Below are 18,143 nucleotides of genomic sequence, written 5' to 3' on the forward strand. Positions count from 1 at the left end.
TGGAAGCGGGTGCAATTTTTCAGATTAGCACCCGCTCCCGGCGAAATCCTGCGGTTGTCCTTATGACAAATTTTTAATTATGTATATATATATATATATATTGGGTTTGCTTCCTCGAGAATCAAACAGAAGGGCCTATGGAAAAGCCACCGAACGCGTCCTCGGGTTTCGGATAGAGGGTCCCTGTACCAATGATATCTGCTGAATATGGTTACAAAATTAAATAGGCAATCCCTAGCTTCTCGTGAAAACAACAATGGAAACACCAATCATAGTTGTATTAAATGCGGTTCAAAAGAACAGAACGCGTAGTGCTCCCGACAATGGGTCGGCTAACAATGCCGAACACTCTAGAGCGGGGGGAGATAATGAACATGGATTCAATGCGATGGATCGGCAGAATCTCGGGACCTTTAGCTGGACGGAGCGACTGAATCACGACTTGCTAGAGTTCTACGATGCGACTGTGCCCTGAACGGGTTTACATGGCACGGCTGCATGCTCTGTGGTGCGACAAACACCCAAAACTATTCCACTTGTCGCCTCAATGTCTATGAAACATGTTTAAGTACTCCAAAAAAGGGCTGTGTCAGCGGAACGCCTACTCTACCACAGCCAGAAAAGCCGGCAACAAAGAAAGAGAGGCAAAACTAAGACGAACCACGGGCGATGCTTTATGACCCGGAGAAACATCAACACCAAGGTATCTCTCAAGCCTAAAGATCTGGCTGAAATGGATGACGAGCTTCGTGGACATTTTTCCGAAGAATCCGACCTCTGGGCAGTCAATTATTGTGTGTATAATGCAGCGAGTGCTTCGGCCGATGCAAACCGTAAAACGAAACCAACGCTTGATTATAATACGAAAAGACGAATGCATCTACTTGCCGTAAAGATAGGCTGGGCAGGACAGTAGGCGTTGCGCATTCAATGTGTGATTGACTACATCACATCTGCCAGGTCACTGAAAATCAACAGTTTCTCTCCAACCCATCTTGACTGTTCCTAGACCCTCCAGTTACTGTCGACCACTCGCCCATACTATAGAAGGTCGAAGTATTTGGGAGAGAAGTCTACGAAGTACTAAACATGCACTAGACGAAGATTCAGAAAATAGAAATAGCTCTAAGGTGCTGTGTGATGCCCTCATAACATCTCATGAAGAATGCCTACCCATCACTACCGAGGAGGTGAAAAAAGTATTAAGAGGGAAGAAGAACTATTCCGCTCCGTGACCAGATTGTATCAAAATCTTCTGGTGGAAGAAGTTTCCTTCAACTGATCAGCATTTGGCCCGTATTTTCACCTTATATTTAAAGTCGGAAGAGCCTATTCCGAAGTGGTAGGTGGATGGGGGCACAAAACTCCTGCCGGAAGTCGGCAACTTAGCTAACCCGAAGAATCACAGGCCAAGTACTTGTCTGAATACACTGTATAAGATATTCACAGCTATCTTAAATGATAGGAATGTTCGGGCAATTGAACCTGTGTGGCAATAAATGTATGAACATCGAGGCTTGAAGAAAGGCGTAGTGTGATATCGGGAGAACCTGCTCATCGATAGATGTGTCTGCAAAGATGCAGCATTTTACCAGCGTGAGAGAGGTGTCTTTCAGGGCGAAACCATGAGCCCACTCCTCTTTTGCCTTATATTATTGCCATTATCTCCAGCACTTCGATATTCTGACGGGTACTTTTGCAGAAAACTTGCAGATCGAAAGTACAAGGTCACTCATGTAATTTACATGGTTGATCTTAAGATCTATGCTAAAAACAAAGAGCAACTACATCTAGCTTTAGGGATTTTCGAACGATATATTAAGGAAATTGAAATGAAATTTGGGTTAGACAAATGCGCCAAGGTTTATTTGAAGCCAAGAGAACTTAATGGCATCCATGAAGACTCTGAGCTTGTCGATAGAAGCGCTATACGATACCCTTGCGCTGGAGAAACTTATGCATACCTGGGCTTGCCGCAGAGCCACATTCAGGATGTACCATCTATAAAGGATACTCTCCGAGGCAGATACAAACATCTCATCTGGCAGATTTGGTCTTCCAAACTGTCGGCGAGGACCAAAGTATCTGCAACGAACGTGCTTGTAGTCCCGGTTGTACTCTATTCATTTGGAGTGGTTCCATGGACGAAGAACATACTCAGGTCCCTTGATATCGGGACAAGAAAGGTTATGCACATGAACAAAAGCGTGCGTCTTAAATCTTCTGTTTTGGGACTGTACATCTCACACTGTCCAGGTGGTCGCGGAATATTGAGTCTTGAATGTCTTCACAACAGGATTATTCTGGGTACAGCGCATTGAGCTGGAAATGGAAGAGGCCCTCTTCTCAAAATGTTTAAGTAGCACGAAGAAGTGGGCAAAGTAGCGTTTCTGTACAAAGCAGCGGAGGAGGCTGCTCAAACTCTCGGACTTAAATTCAGTATTAGGGGCGAGCAAAATCCATAAAATCATTTCTATTTTGAGTACGCACTCCTAAAAGCCCAGATTAAGAAAGCACAAGAGAAAAACTTTCGTGAAAAGCTCCTCGATAAGAGGATGCACGGTATCTTCCACAGAAATGTGGAGGATCCGTCAATGTCGTGTGAGCTAAGCTTTGCTTATCTTCAATCACCCGGATTGATGTCTTGTACGAAGGGTTTCATTTTGGCATGCCAAGACGGTGTCATTTCCACCTTAACATACCTTCGCCACATTTTGAGCCACGACATTCCCGATGATAGCTGGAGGGCGTGCCATGTAGACCACGAGCATTTAGCTCACATACTATTTAGTTGTTTAACTGATGTGGGAACGACCTGCATCCACAGGCACAATGAAGCACTAAGGGTGCTTTATTATCATTTCTGTCACTCTTACAGCATTAACCTTAATGTCGCTCCTCTAAAACCTCCTAGGGAAATCGATTCAATTGTCGAGAATGGGAAGAGCCGCATATATTGGAACTTTATATTCTCGACAATTGTTTCTGTTGCACACTCGAGGCCAGAGATGGTTCTTCTTCACTTCGAGAAGCGAACCATGTTCGTTGTAGAATTTTCGGCACCAGCTGACAAAAAAATCATAGCCAAGGAGAATGAAAAGAAAGAGAGGTACAGAGACCTTGTAAGGAAGTTGCAACGATTGTTACCGGAATATTCTGGTAAACTACTCGTCCTTATCATACGCGCTTTTGGAGGTGCCAAGCTTTTACTCCTTAATAGCCTGACAAGCACCCCTGCATGTCAACAATATGCTAAAACTCTTACAGGAAAAATGCAGAAGGCTGTAGTCCTTGGGTCACTCCCTGTTCTTAGTGTGCACGAAACTTTCGCCGGATCGTCGTATTGATTCCGTTACAGACTGTAACCACCCATCTCACGGTCTTGAGACGTGGTTGTGGCTGAAAGTTTACCGCCATTTCGCTGGGAGCGGGTGTAATTTTTAGATTAGCACCCGTTCCTGGCGAAATTATGTGATTTTCCCTATAAAAATTTTTAAATTATATACATGTAATCACGAAGGGTGATTCTTTTATCTTTAGTCATCGAAATGTCTAAAGAAATACGCATTTAATGAAAAAAATATCGGACTTTTTAAGGAATGCTCTTCCAAGCGAAAGATAAGGAAGGCAAATGGTCGGTTTGCTTGAAACTGTAATGCGCTTACCTAATGTAACGCTCAGTCCCCATGACTGTCGATTATAGCTCGGCAGCGTCGCAGCATACTTTCCACCTAACTTCTGCCTATAGCGCAAGGAAAGGATCTCTGATTGTCACGCAGGTGTCGAGTCACCTGTGGATGAATTCATAAGTTCAAAATCTTTTGACGAGCTAAAATCTTAGGAATATCGATAAACTCTTTAATTGTACGTTATATGTATATTTCTAATGAAATAATACTGACTAATGCTTCGAGCGTGAACGGCTAAACGTTTAAGCAATTCAAATAAATGATAAGATTAATGCGAGGAACTGCGCACTGACAGAGTAATCTATTGACTACAGCCTCAAATCAAATATTGGAATCCTTCTAGGATTCACTTGTACTCGGTAGTAGTGTGGTAGTAGTCTTTGCAATCAGGCGGATGAGACTTTAAGAGTCAAGGCTAAAACGTCTTGTTAACAATATTCACTAATTTATATTGCAGTCGAAAAATAGAATAACGATGGTTGCCCGTAGTAACTGACGTATTCCGGTAATGGTAGGATTATCCAGTGTTGAAAGTTAAGACTTAGTGCATAGAATATCACATTTGAACTGTAGGACAGTTTATTCGGTCAAATTTCCTATTTTCTTCCGATTGTTTTTTTTTCTTTAAATCAATTTTTTATCAGTTTAGTTTCTCAGAGAAATATTCTAATTAATAGACATAATTCAAGGCTAACTAAAGTTATTTTAAATAATAAAGGTGAAAAAGATAAAAGTTTTTTTACAAGTTAAATTTCTAAATGGTAAAACGTAGAAAGTTAGATGGTAAATGAATTAACTACTTTCATCACTGCTCAGGAACAAGGACGTGAACATATTAATATTTTGTTTCCTTGAGGGTGGTTTTTTCGTTGAATCCACTTTGCTTTCACCATGTTGGTGCTTTGTTCGTTAAGTCCCCTTGCTTTTCAACGTCGAGGTGCTTTTTTCGGTGAGTCCCCTTGCCTCTGAAAATCGGGATGCCTGTTTTCGGTGAGTCCTCTTGCCTCTCACAATCGGGGTGCTAGTTTTTTATGAAAATTTTCGATTAAGTGCTCAAGATGCTATCCTCCCACTTAGATGCACTTGTTTAACTGCGGTGCCGATTTACCGGAAATCCTTAGCTGATCTAGTTACCATTGAAATTCTGATTCAGTGCTTCACGCGCGATTACCGAATAATGAGCTGCACAACCGTCTGGTTGAAACTTCTGTCGCACTTCCAATATTAAGTCTTCAAGTAATGTCGCAAGTTCATTTTCCAAAAAGTTACTGTATTTACCACTGTTGAAATAACTACTAATAAAATACGGATCCATAGGTTGTCCTTCGGTCACACTTCACCAAACGTACAAGGACCAAGGATGATGACGCTCAACTTCGCGCAACCAGTATGGGTTTTCCACACTCCAGTAATGCATGTTACCTTGATTGGCCATACCGTTGTTCATGAAAGACAACTCGTCTGAGAACAATATTGACAAGAAATTCGTGTTCCGTTGTACCTGCCGAAGCGCCCATTAAGAAAACGCCATTCGGTTCTAAAAGTCAATGCCATGAAGTTCGTGATTCAGTAGAATATAAAGGAAACGATATTTATTAGGTTTTAAAAATACCAAAATACTGCTTTGAGACATTCCAGGGTCACGGCTTAGTTGCGGAGTACTTGTATGGGAGATATGAGCGGCTGCATCTAATATCGGAATTTCATTAATACTCTGGAAAACATTGAGCATAAAGAGTGACAGCATGATCAATATTTCTGCAAATTCATCCATAAATAATAAGCATTCCAACTGTCCCTTGTGCAGGTAATACTTCAATTCTAAAAGTTATGAGATGAAGTAAGGAGGGAGTAGAAAGCCACCCAATTTAACTCAAATGAAAGTAGGCAGCGGAACCAAAACACCAAATTTAAAGAATCTAAGAAACTATCTGTGGTTTGGGATTTAGAAAAGGTTAGCCTAACATGCACTATTAGTTTTGGTCCAATATCATTTGTTTAGACACAAGGGGAAGACGTATTATGCAATGAGTGCAAAATTACTTAAACATATGAGAATGTCAAAGGATTTTCTAAGTTTGTTGACGAGGCGTAAAAAAGAGACAGGAAACGTAGAGAATTTGTCAGGCAGGGTTAATACGCGTGTGACCATCAAAAAAGAGGATAAGACAATTATCTGACGTCGAGCCTGAAAAGTATTGTCAAGAAGGCTATATATGATAGAACGCCGTTTGAGAGCTGCCAGCTATTGAGAGAGGAGCACGATTCTTAAATTTTCTTGAAACCAAAGCATATTGTAAAGCGACTGGTCTGGGCGAAAGAAAATATGCAATGCGAGTTTACAACGCTTTTATAAAGTGGGATTTGGCGTAATGCACGTGTTCACTGGCAACCTGCACGCTAAAAGGATGCTTAAAGTCTACTGGAAGACTTTGATGAAGTCTACAGTGAAATGGTTAGGCTAGGGAAATAAAGACTGTGTACTTCAGGGCGAGAGCGACACAAAACACCGTACCCAGATGTGCAGCCATTTACAAGAAGAAAATAGGATCACCGTCTGGAATTGGTCCTCACAATCCCCAAATGCAAATCCCATAGAAAATGTGTAGTCTACAATGAAGCAGAAGCGTCGGGAAAAGCTTACTTTCAACGTCAAATAGCTGTCTCGACACCTGCGTGACATAGGTTTCGATATAAAATTGTGTAACCACCTTCCCCTTTCCGCCCCTAGGGGCGGGGTGCTAGGAAAATTTTTAGGGTTACGCTTTTTCCTTTGACAATAAAAAGTTTTTACTACGGACATTTTTTTCGTTAGATGTATATGTCTTGAGAGATTTTTATGTCTCAAGATCAAAGAATCATCTTGCATAACGAAAAAATTTCCGCAATGAAAAATTTTTATTATCAAAAGAAAAGCGAATCCTTATGAATGTACCCCACCACTCACCTAAGTTTATAAATACCTAAGTTTTATTCCAATTTATTTCCAATTCGCGCCAGATGGCTTCACATTTGTGAAAAATGACATTCTTGACTTCGCAAGGAATTCACTTCCAAACGAAAGATAAACAAGGGAATTGGTCGGTATGCTTGGATCTGTGGTACGCTTACCTAATATAACGTTCAGTCCCCTAGACTGTCGATTATAGCTCGGCAGCGTCTCGGCATACTTTCCACTAAACTTTTGGCCATAGTGCATGGTAAGGATCTCCGAATGTCACGCAGGTGTCAAGTCAGCTATGTGACGTTGAAGGCAAGCTTTCCCTGATGCTTCTGCTTAATTTTAGAGTGCATATTTTTTACAAGATTTGCATCTGGGGATCGTGAGGGCCAATTCAAGGCAGTATTTCTCCTTACTTCACATAATTGCTTTAATAATGGAAGTTTTATCTATACAAGGGACAGTTGAAATGATTCTCATTTATGGAGGAATTTGTAGAACTGTATAGATTGCTAACAATCTGTATGCCTAATGTTTTCCAGATAGTGTACGGTCTCGCAAATTTTTTTCGCCTGATGGAAGTATATGGCTGCAGATCTCGTAACTCCCATTCTAATACTCGACAACTAAGCCGTGACCCTGAAATGTCTCAAAGCAGTATTTTAATGGTTTTACAACCTAATAAATATCATCTGTTTCATATGCTACTATATCACGAAATTCATGGCAATGATTTTCAGAACCAACTTGTATTTTCTCAATGGGCGCTTCGGTAGATACAAGGGAACACGGATTTTTCTTTGATTATTGTTCTTAGATGGGTCGGCTTTCACGAACCACGTTACGTTTAATCGATATAGCATGCAGTATTGGAGTTTTGAAAATCCATACTGGTTGCGCGAAGTTGAGCGTCAGCGTCCTTGGTCCGTGAACGTTTGGTGTGGTGTAATCGGAGCACAACTTATGGGTCCGTATTTCATCAATGGTATATTCAACGGTGATAAATAGAGTAAATTTTTGGAAAATGCACTTCCAACATTACTTGAAGACCTAACCTTGGAAGTGCGGCAGAAAATGTGATTTCAACCAGACGGTTGTCCAGATCATTATTTTGCAATCGTTCGTGTAGTGCTGAATCGGGAATTCACTGGTACCTAGATCGGCAGAGGATGTCCGGTAAATTGGCACCGCAGTTATGTGCAAACTTTCGAAGCCTGGATGAACAAGTGCATCGAAGTGGGAGGAGAGCATTTTGAGCACTTAATCAAACATTTTGATGAAAAACAAGTAACTCGATTGTGAGAGGCAAGGGGACTCACCGAAAACAAAATGATAAAACAAAATGGAAAAGCTACAACCCTTTCGGGTTGTCCGTTCCATCTCGTGCGTGGCCCTGTAGCCCCTTATTGTAGGGCTGCACCAAACCCAATTCAGCATTAAGCTCACTGAGCAAAACACTAAATTGCATATCTCTTGTATTTAGAATAGATGATAATGATGATGGTCATCAAGTGATCCATCTTATATTCAAGGATGAACTATAACTATACGCTAGATGAGACCAGTAACTGCAGCAAGTGATGGATATCACGAAGCAATTTTCCAAAAGTATCCAAATGGATTTCGGACTAGATTAATGCAAAAATGTTCATTTAACTAGCGTAGAATTAGGAACCGCAGAGCTAAAGGCGAATTCGTTGGTTATCTGTCAGTTTTGATACATATCAGTGCAAGCTTTTTGGACATCATAACTACTTATGTAAAACTATAGTTGAAAATCTAATATCTTTTCTGATGAGAATATAAATAACTGAATAGTGCTTAGGGGCATTGCGACACGGTCTTAGAGAAAAAGAATCCTGGCTAAATTAAAAAATTTAATTTGCATCTAATAATATTAATGCTAGAAAATGACCACCAATCGTAAGTCAGATGTATTAACATTCTAGTATTAACAGTCGAATTTCAAGCGCAAATTTGCAATTGCAACGACTTCTTGATCATACAGCGAATCATCTAATCACAGTCAGTGAACCTGTCCCGAAAACACTTCCAGTTGTTATTGTCCCGAATTTAATTGTGATCTTTACAAAAATGGAATTTAAAATATTCGTCGATCGTCTACTCGATTTTTTCGACCAAACAGATTCACCTTTCGTATAAGAAACCACTGAAGTTATTAAAGCCGAGAGAATACATTCTAGGTCAAATTGATAACCTTTCTCCAAGTTAAATAAAATTTAGTTCGTTAAAAAATATTAGGATTTCTCACGAGTTGTTAATGACAATGATAGACGGTAAAGTATGCAATACAGTAACTGAATTTTTTTGCACAAAGATGCCATCTTTCTGGGCCAACACCAAGGTTTATGAATAACAGAGAAGAAATTGTCAGTAGAGAAACTGACCCATCTACGTTCAGATTTGGTTTATCGCCATTGCGTGCCTGGATCAGATTTTTTAATGCTCGTTGCATGTTTCTTATCGCTTAGACCTCAAAAAGCGACAGCCCAGAAGGCCTGATAAAAAACTAGCATTAGAGAGAAAAGCAGTTATTCAGATGTAGATTAAAAGCAAGATTGGTCTACTAGTTGGTCATCCCAAACCAGGAGGTAGCCGGACAACTAATGACGGGAATACACACAGCAGATTTTTTCAGGATTCGGCTTTGTCATCCAAAATCATTGTAATTGATATTAATTTGATAGACCAATTTACCATAATTCTTCAAGCTCTTGTTTTCGGTTTCAAAATCGACAGTGAGGATTTTGGATTACAAGCACTCAAAACAGCAACAATGTTTATCAAACTGTACACTTGGTAACCCATGTCAGCTTCTGTTCATAAAATCCTTTTTCATGGCCTACAAATCTTGTAAAATTCGTAACTACCAATTGACCAACCTTTAGAGAAAGCTCAAGAATTACTTAACAAAGACAGTCATGCATTTCTCATCTAGTTAGATGTCATAATTTCAGACAAAAATCCTAGACCAAGGAAGATATCAAAACAATTTCTAAACAAAGTTCTCGTACTTTTAAAAATGTTACAAATAACAAACAGAAACCTCTCTTTAGAAACAGTTTAGAGTTCTTCAAACGCGAAAGCAGTTCTGAAGAATGAAAACAGTGAGAGTTATTAAGATTTTCAGGTATCATATATGAAATCGATGACCCTTAAAACCTCTATAAATACAATATTATACAAATTACATAAAATATCAGAACCTTCTTCCACCGTTTCGACTCAGCCTTCTTGAATTTTTAATTCTTAGCATCATATTTATAATCGTTAGGCCGTGAAACTCCTACGGACCCAATCTTTAAAAAATTGCATAAATTGTGGAAGTTGCAGCCCACCGTCTTAGATAACTTATCTCGAATTTCAAATTTTCAGCACCATGTTTAACATCAATGGCCTGTAAAACTCTTAGAGACAGCATTTTTTGAATTCAAAAACGTTTGAAAGTTCTAGTCCATCATTTTGGATCCACCATCTTGAATCTTCAGTTTTTAATATAATATTTGAGATCTGCGACTCATAAATTTCCGTTAGTTATAATGTTACCACAATTTCATACATTGTTGAAGGTGGCGTTCGCTATTTTGGATCCGCCATTTTTGAACTAGAATTTTTTAACATATTTGAAATCAGTGTTCCACAAAACCCTTATAGACACAATTTTATAAAAATTTAATATAAATTTCAAGTTGGAATCAGCCACTTTGGATCCACCATTTTGTACGTTTAACATCATATTTCAATTCAGGATGGCCGAAAACCACAAACTGATCATTTTATAAAATTTCAACAAATTCTCGATTTTTGACCAGGTTTCCCATACTTTTGGCAAAATGCGCAATACCTAATGGCGAGTCATATAAATTTCTGGGTATTTTATATTCTGAAGGTATTCAACGTAGGATAGTTAACAAAAGCCTAAAGATTGATTTTAAACAAGACTCAGATTAATTCTGAAAAGTTCTGTGAAATCCGCAAAGAAACCAGAGCAATCAACACGAATGCCATTTCTTTCTTGACGAGCTCCTTCGGGCTCATAAAATGATCTAGCATCGACCTTAAAAGGTTAACAGAATTGTCTTTATAGAAATGACGATGCACCGAATACACCATGGAAATTCTGCGAAAAAACGGGTATTTCTATCACGACATAGAGGCATGTTGCTATCCAGAAGCTTCATTACATTCGAGCCCAGCGACCTGGCATCGTAATGTGAGAAAAAAAGGTGCAAGAGTCTACGTCATTGGCATTCATTATCTACTTAACTGAAATTTGCAGGCAGCATATAGGTAGTATGCACGTGACATCACAGCGCCCTCCGACAGTACCCCTCTGCCACCCAGATGACTAGTCGGCCATGTTTATAACCCAAATTGTCGCGTTTTGTATGGGAAGTGACTGTGTTTTCAGTTATTATATTAATTTTGTAATTTTTCATTACCACGATTGTTACTTATGCCACATTGGGTTGCTCTAAAAAAGTCCGTGAAGAATTCAGGATTTAAAAAAGTGGTCTATCCGACAGACTACACTAGGCTTGTATTTTTTTGAAAAACATTATAAAATAGACGTAAAATCGACACAAAACAGCGATTTTCAGGTATAGTTTTGCAAAAAAAAAACAATATTGTCTCTCCCTGTGTACTTAAACAACATTTTTATATGTCTTTTCGATTGTTGAATTTGAATCTGAGGCCCAAATAACCAATTTAACTCATACTTTTTCGAAAATCGCAAAAATAGACGTAAAAACGGCGAATACAGCGATTTTTCTTATATAATTTTGCAAAAAAAGAAAAATATTTCATGCCCGGTGGTCTAAATCAGCATATCACTATGTTTTTGGGGTCGCTGAATCTGAATCCGGGGTCAAAATAATCCAGTTGACTCATATTAGATCGAAAAATGCAAAAATAGAGGTAAAATCGACGAAAACATAGGTTTTTTCGTGCATATTTTTGCAAAAAAATATATCATCATCCCCGGTGGACTTATGCAGCATATCCTTATATTTTTGGGATCACTGATTCTGAATCCAGGGTTCAAATAACACATTTGGCTCATATTTGATCGAAAAACGCATGGCAATAGTAAGATTTTTTGTAAATAAGTTTTATTTACTTTTAGCGTTACCCAAGAACAACGTCGTGGGCGCAGTAAATTCTGTTCTTTTTGGGGTGCTTTATTACAGTGAGTCCCCTTGCCTCTCACGCTTATAGGGTTCTTTTATTCATTTTTTGTCTTTATATCGCTTGTATCGAACTATTTTGTCCTCAAAAGACCTACGTAATGGGTTTTGCTTTCGTTTGATACCTTGATTGACTTGATCTCGTTTTAAACTCCAACAGTCGTCAGCCATCATGTTGATATCCCAACATCCCTGATATCGCCTCTCCATCTCCTTTATATCCTTGTGGAAACGTTCGCCTTGCTCTTCACTAAAGCCTCCCTGGTTGTCTGGAAACTTATTTATATGCGAATGAAGAAAATGTAGCTTCAAATTCAAAAGGCAGCCTAGTTTACCAAAGTTTGCTACCATTTCTGAAACCACATTTTGATAGTCTGGACTTTTCTTACTACCTACAAAGTTTTTTACAACATTTTTAAAACTAATCCAGGCATCATTTCAGTGCAAGACGCTGTTGTAATGAATTCTGGACCCTGCAACATTGGACCCCGGATTCGGATTCAGCTACCCAAAAAACATATAGATATGCTGGTCAAGTCCACCGGTCATGAAAATATATTTTTTTTTTGCAAAAATATACACGAAAAATCGTAGTTTCCGTCGATTTTGCATCTATGTTTGCGATTTTCGATAAAATATGAGCCAACTGGGTTATTTGAACCCCGGATTTAGAATCAGTGACCCCAAAAACATAAGAATATGCTGGAATAAGTCCACCGGGGATGAAGATATATTTTTTTGCAGAAATATGCACGAAAAACCGCTGTTTTCGTCGATTTACCTCTATTTTTGCATTTTTCGATCAAATATAAGCCAACTGGGTTATTTGAAACCCGCATTCGGATTCAGCGACCCCAAAAACATAAGGATATGCTGATTTAGACCACCGGGCATAAAAAAATTTTTTTGTTGCAGAAGTTGATAAGAAAAATCGCTGTATTCGCTGTTTTTACGCATATTTTTGCGATTTTCGAAAAAGCATGAGCGAAATTGGTTATTTGCGACACAGATTCATTTTCAGCAACCCAAAAGACATATAAATATGTTGGTTAAGTCCATCGGGCGAAAAAATATTTTTTTTGCAAAAATATACCTGAAAAATCGCTGTTTTTGTCGATTTTACGTCTATTTTTTCGTTTTTCAGAAAAATACGAGCGAACTTGGTTATTTGGCTACCGAATTTGAATTCAGTGACCCCCAAAACATATAAATATGCTAGTGCAGTCTGTCGGACAGACCACTTTTTTGTGACCGGTGTTATAAAAAGTGAAAATTTTAAACCCATTGCTACTTAATATATTTTCGAATTATTGAACTGCCTGATTATTTTCTCTATTTATTCTCTTAGTTATTTATTATTTATTGTATGAATTTTTTCATTTATTTATTATGACTCATTATTTTACTCATAAATAATAGCGATAACAATAATACTCTTAAGCGAACTACTTACTTTGGACTGTCACACTTACACTTGATAAACACTTTGTTTTAATCCACGGAATCCAGCGATCAGGAAAAAAAGTATGGGCCTCTGTGGATTTATAAACTGTGAATTGACCTCGGGATGAAAATTTGTAGTATGTATCAAATAAGGCAGAAGCTCCAAAGAGACAACTTCGGCAAGTTCATATTCTTCTATTGATAAATTGCTTATATTCAGCTTATAAGGATCAACACCTTCACATACTATAACTCTAACTTTATATCTATTAAAATCATCACCTGTGAGGGCATCAAAATAATTATTACCGAATGTTTTTGACATTTTTTTGGATTTTCTCCATATTTCATAGGCCCTAACGTTGACGGAGAGTTAGAAAAGATCACTTTTACGGACCCTTGCATACTACCTATACAACCAAGATCCATAAGTGTAGCGAGATAAGGCATGAAGTACTTATAATATAATATGTGCCTGCTGAGGATGCTTTGACTAGCGATATCAATTGCAGCCAACTACTTAAACAAAAATACTAAGCGAGAGCGTCAAGTGGGATAAGATAATGAAGGAGGCAGTCGTGCCTCTCTATTAAAAAAGTGCGAAGTTTGAAACCAAAAGCTAAAGATTGTAGCTCTAAGAATGCATCTAAAGGCGACTCTTGTTATATCCAAAGTTCGCGGCCACTGTTTATGGATAGCAGCGGTAAAAGGCGGACTACAAACTACAAAATGCTCCTAATTTTTTACCTATAACGTCATCGCAAAAGGTTTTAAAAGTCTTAGTTAATTACATGATAACATCTTTATTTCATGAGTCACTTAACTTAGACCACCGCTTGGATAAAAACCCGAGTTCACCCGAGAACAAGTTAATACAAAAATATATTAAGAATTATGAGTTAGGGTTACATCATCGCATGAGGATCGGGATGCTTAACTCATGAATAGAAATACGATTTAACAGCATAATAATGGAGAAACATATAAATACCTTGGAATAGCACAAGCGGAAACCTAAAACGTGTTTTTTTTAAACGTCCCTTGGAGTTATCGCAAAAGTCGCAGAAAAATTTGGGCTGCTAAATTCTCTAAGAAGAATACGATTCAGGCTAACAATATTTTGGCTGTTTCTATACTTATCTACACGTTTGTTGCAGTAGAATGAAATGTCGATAAGTTGAAAGAACTTGATCGTAGCACGAGCCAGGTGATGAAAATACATTGAAGTCTTAATCAAAGCACGGTTCTAGCTACACCATGCTCAGTTCTAAATAGAACAAGTTTTCTGATACGATACGTACAACAACATAAAGTCGGACAATGCTGCGGCGTTTCTATACCGTTCCGCAGATAGGGCCGCCGATGAGTTTGTTCTGTCATTTGATTCTAGCGATATGACACATGGCCAAGCATCAATAACACCTTTATTTCTTACAAATCTTCTGCAGGTGGCATAAAATTCGTTTCAACTCAGAGACCATGCCAATAATCCCCTTTATGACCACATCTACGGCATAATGCGTAGAAAAGAGTTATCGATGGATCTGTCTAACAGATAGGTACATATATAGACACAATGTCGCAATACACCTAGGAGGAACTTGACTCGGTTGTAGAGAATTAGCAGTACAAGATCTACTAGAATTACTCATTCTCCACCCCACAACATATCAGTGCTACATAGATAATTTACGTGATTAAATTCTCGACACTAGCCGATGGTAATATTACGGAAAAGGAGGAAAAAATGCGCGGCTAGAGATCGAAATATCAGGAAAAGTGTTGTACGAAGCCTCTTGCTTCCACTCTTGCTAACCTTACAGGGTAAAAGGAGCGGGAGCCGATAAGATACACATTCTGATTGATTCGTAATTGATTGCTGTAAGGAAACATGATCTTGGCTTGAGCTTTCCTCTCATGCCTTTGACGATTATGATGTTGGCTGTAGCGTTGATAATAACTAGGTTTCCCATGTCAAAAAGTCAGAAAACCAAGAGGAAAGGGACTAAGAGAAAGGCCAAGGCACATAATTTATCATGGAGAGTCTTGTAAATATTTTGAAACGCATGTCGCATATTAAGGATCGACGGGCGTCGCTACAGCCACCGCTGGGGCCACAGCATTAGGGACGGTGCTTATGATGAGCTATAAGATGGTCGCGCGTATCTCATTAATCAAAACAGCTGACCTGCAAGAACATCTGCGAAAAACAGTAAATAGTGAGATGCAACTTTATGACAAAGTTCGCAGCGAAGTATCCTAACATACAGAAGCTTTCAGTGGGACGATTTATAGGTAAGCTAAAGGCCATAAGAAATAATCTTTTTATCTCAAAAGGGCGAGCAATGGAAATCCAACCGCAGGTTCATTTAGCTTTGGAAAACGTCGACTATGAGCATCCATCAGAGGAAGCTACTTCAGACGATCGTGCAGCAGAAATTGATGTCTTAGAGCAACCTTATGATGGTCCAGTATCAATAAATCCCTTTGAGGTAGGCAACCCAGTTTCACCATAGACCGAAGCAGAGGGGAAATACCATATGAAAACAGATGTTATGCGCCCTTATTTTTTGACAGAGAAAATTTGGCGAAGCTTATGGAGAGAACACCATCGGCTCTTCTTACTTAAGCATCCAGAGCTAGCCTCGAGAATGAATAAGCAGAATCTGTCGAGCACATTGTTGATGGACCCATGTTTTCAAAAATGACCTTATGTTTTTTTAAGTTCTCATTTAAGCGTCTCCCATTCAAGTCTTTTAGAGAATTGATGCCGCGTCAAGTCTAATATCCAGTGTACAATTGTTGCCAACATGACCATATATTCTCAAAATTTATACTCCGCTATATTCCGAATAATTTAATTAAAATCTTTTTCCTTTGTAAGCAATTCCATCTCAAATAATATGGACATGTTTATCTATTGTTATTAATCTGGATGAAAGCTCTAGTATCCGCGTTCATACTTTTGATGAATTGTATTAAATTAAAATATAATTTTTTCAATCATTTGTTATAAAACGCAGTTTGAAAAACATATCTTTTGAAAAAAAGTGTTCTGAAAATTTTTGCGTGGATAGCCAGGAAGTACCAATGCACAGTGGTCTGGAATAGGAATTTGCTGTTCATAATCGCCCACAGGTCGTATTTATTAACCGATTAAAAATTTTTTTTCAGAAATGCTCAGCAATTAACTTTTTAAAGAATTGTGGTTTGCTTTTTTTAAATTTTTTCACAGAGCAACAATATATATATACAAATATAGTGACAAAATTGACCATTTTAGCTTTGTGAATTTTCATCTAAAAAAAATACAGATAGAAACTCACTATCAGCCGGAATTCTTGCACATGCATTTATAGAACATAATTAATTTTAATAATATTTATCTTAATTATTATAAACAGTTCCTTCAAATAAATTCTTTATAAACGAGTTTTTCTCATAGCTGAATTGATTCTTTTGAACAAAAGTGATTCACAATTGTCTTCAAAGCCATTTATATACTTTAAGCTTTATCAAATATAAACAATATAGATTGTTTATAACAATTTAGTTAAACAAGTCTCCTAATCGGCCGTTTCCTCGTAGAAAAAAATGTTTTTTTCTTCAATAATTATTAAAGTAACATTTATTGCGGTGACTAACCAACGAAATTTAATAAAGAATAGTTTATATGATTGTTATAAACAATTTTTTTAACAAAACTATGATTTATTTTTTTGCATGCAAAAAGGACGGTTTTCCACTGAAATTATCCGACAATAAATTAATAGTGATTCCAAAATTGGATATGGGACATTAAGTAATAATTTGCGTAATTGTTAATAACAATTTCTGTAGCAAACTGTCCATAGCAATAACGCTGTACTTGAGTTTTTAGAAGTCACCTATCTTTCATTTGTTTGATGCAACTTCCTGAAAAATAAATGAGGAACAATTGAAAATAAGGTGCAATAACGCTGTACTTGCTTATTCAGAAGTCACTTATCTTTCATTTGTTTTGTACGTAACTTCATGAAAAACAAATGAAGAACAAGTCACTCTCAACTAAAAAGTACAGTTCCAGGTTCACCGCTAGGTGGGTATCTCTCGCACGCGCTCTTGCAAGAGAAATAATAATTTTTGTTTATATAACTGAGAGAGGCTGCGTTGAAATTATCTTTATATAATTTGCTTTTGGCGTCATTTTAAAATATCTTCTGCAGGCTGAAAACTGACTTCGTTGTTACCTTCTCTGGGATAAAATCAAAAGGAGGAAGAAAAAGTTCGGATACAAAATTCGAAGATGCTTCTGCTCCGACAAAGAGACGAAAATTAATGTCCATTGAAGAGAGTTTTACGGCTGCTGATATACAGGATGCATTTCTGCGAATTCTACGAAAGAGTGGAAGAAAAAAATTGCAAATGCTATAGTCGTTCTTTTAAATTCTGACGATACTGAAAATTTAAACATTTAAGCTAAATCTGACTTTGAATCATATGTGTCATACTCTTCAGAAGAAGCTTTAGCTTTAATGCAACAGGTCCGATTATCAAAGTATCAATATAATACTATTCACTTACATGTTAAAGAAAGAAAGGCTGACATTTATCCTTCATATGTGAATGTATTAGAGATTAAAAAAGATTGTTATCCTTCAATTATTCGAATAACGGAAGAAGGAGCCATGGTTGAGATTCAGTCTCTTATTGATCACACTATTCAACTTCTTTTTAAAGATCCGAATTTATGCCTTCCGATTTCGGAGAATAGATTAAAGATCACTTATTTGGACTTTGAAATTAAATATGGCATCGATAGACTGTCAAATGATGCAAAATACAATCAGAAGTTTAATAACAACATCAGCTTCAACATAA

At 37.8% G+C, this 18,143-nt stretch overlaps 1 protein-coding gene across 2 annotated transcripts in view; it reads left to right on the forward strand.

Annotated features, from left to right (window-relative positions):
- The window catches only part of LOC117168422 (15-hydroxyprostaglandin dehydrogenase [NAD(+)]-like), a 66,126-nt gene that overhangs the window by 27,768 nt on the left and 20,215 nt on the right, over nucleotides 1-18,143 (forward strand). The window lies entirely within an intron of this gene.

This window comes from Belonocnema kinseyi, chromosome 1, assembly GCF_010883055.1.
Source record: "Belonocnema kinseyi isolate 2016_QV_RU_SX_M_011 chromosome 1, B_treatae_v1, whole genome shotgun sequence".
Lineage (NCBI taxonomy): Eukaryota > Metazoa > Arthropoda > Insecta > Hymenoptera > Cynipidae > Belonocnema > Belonocnema kinseyi.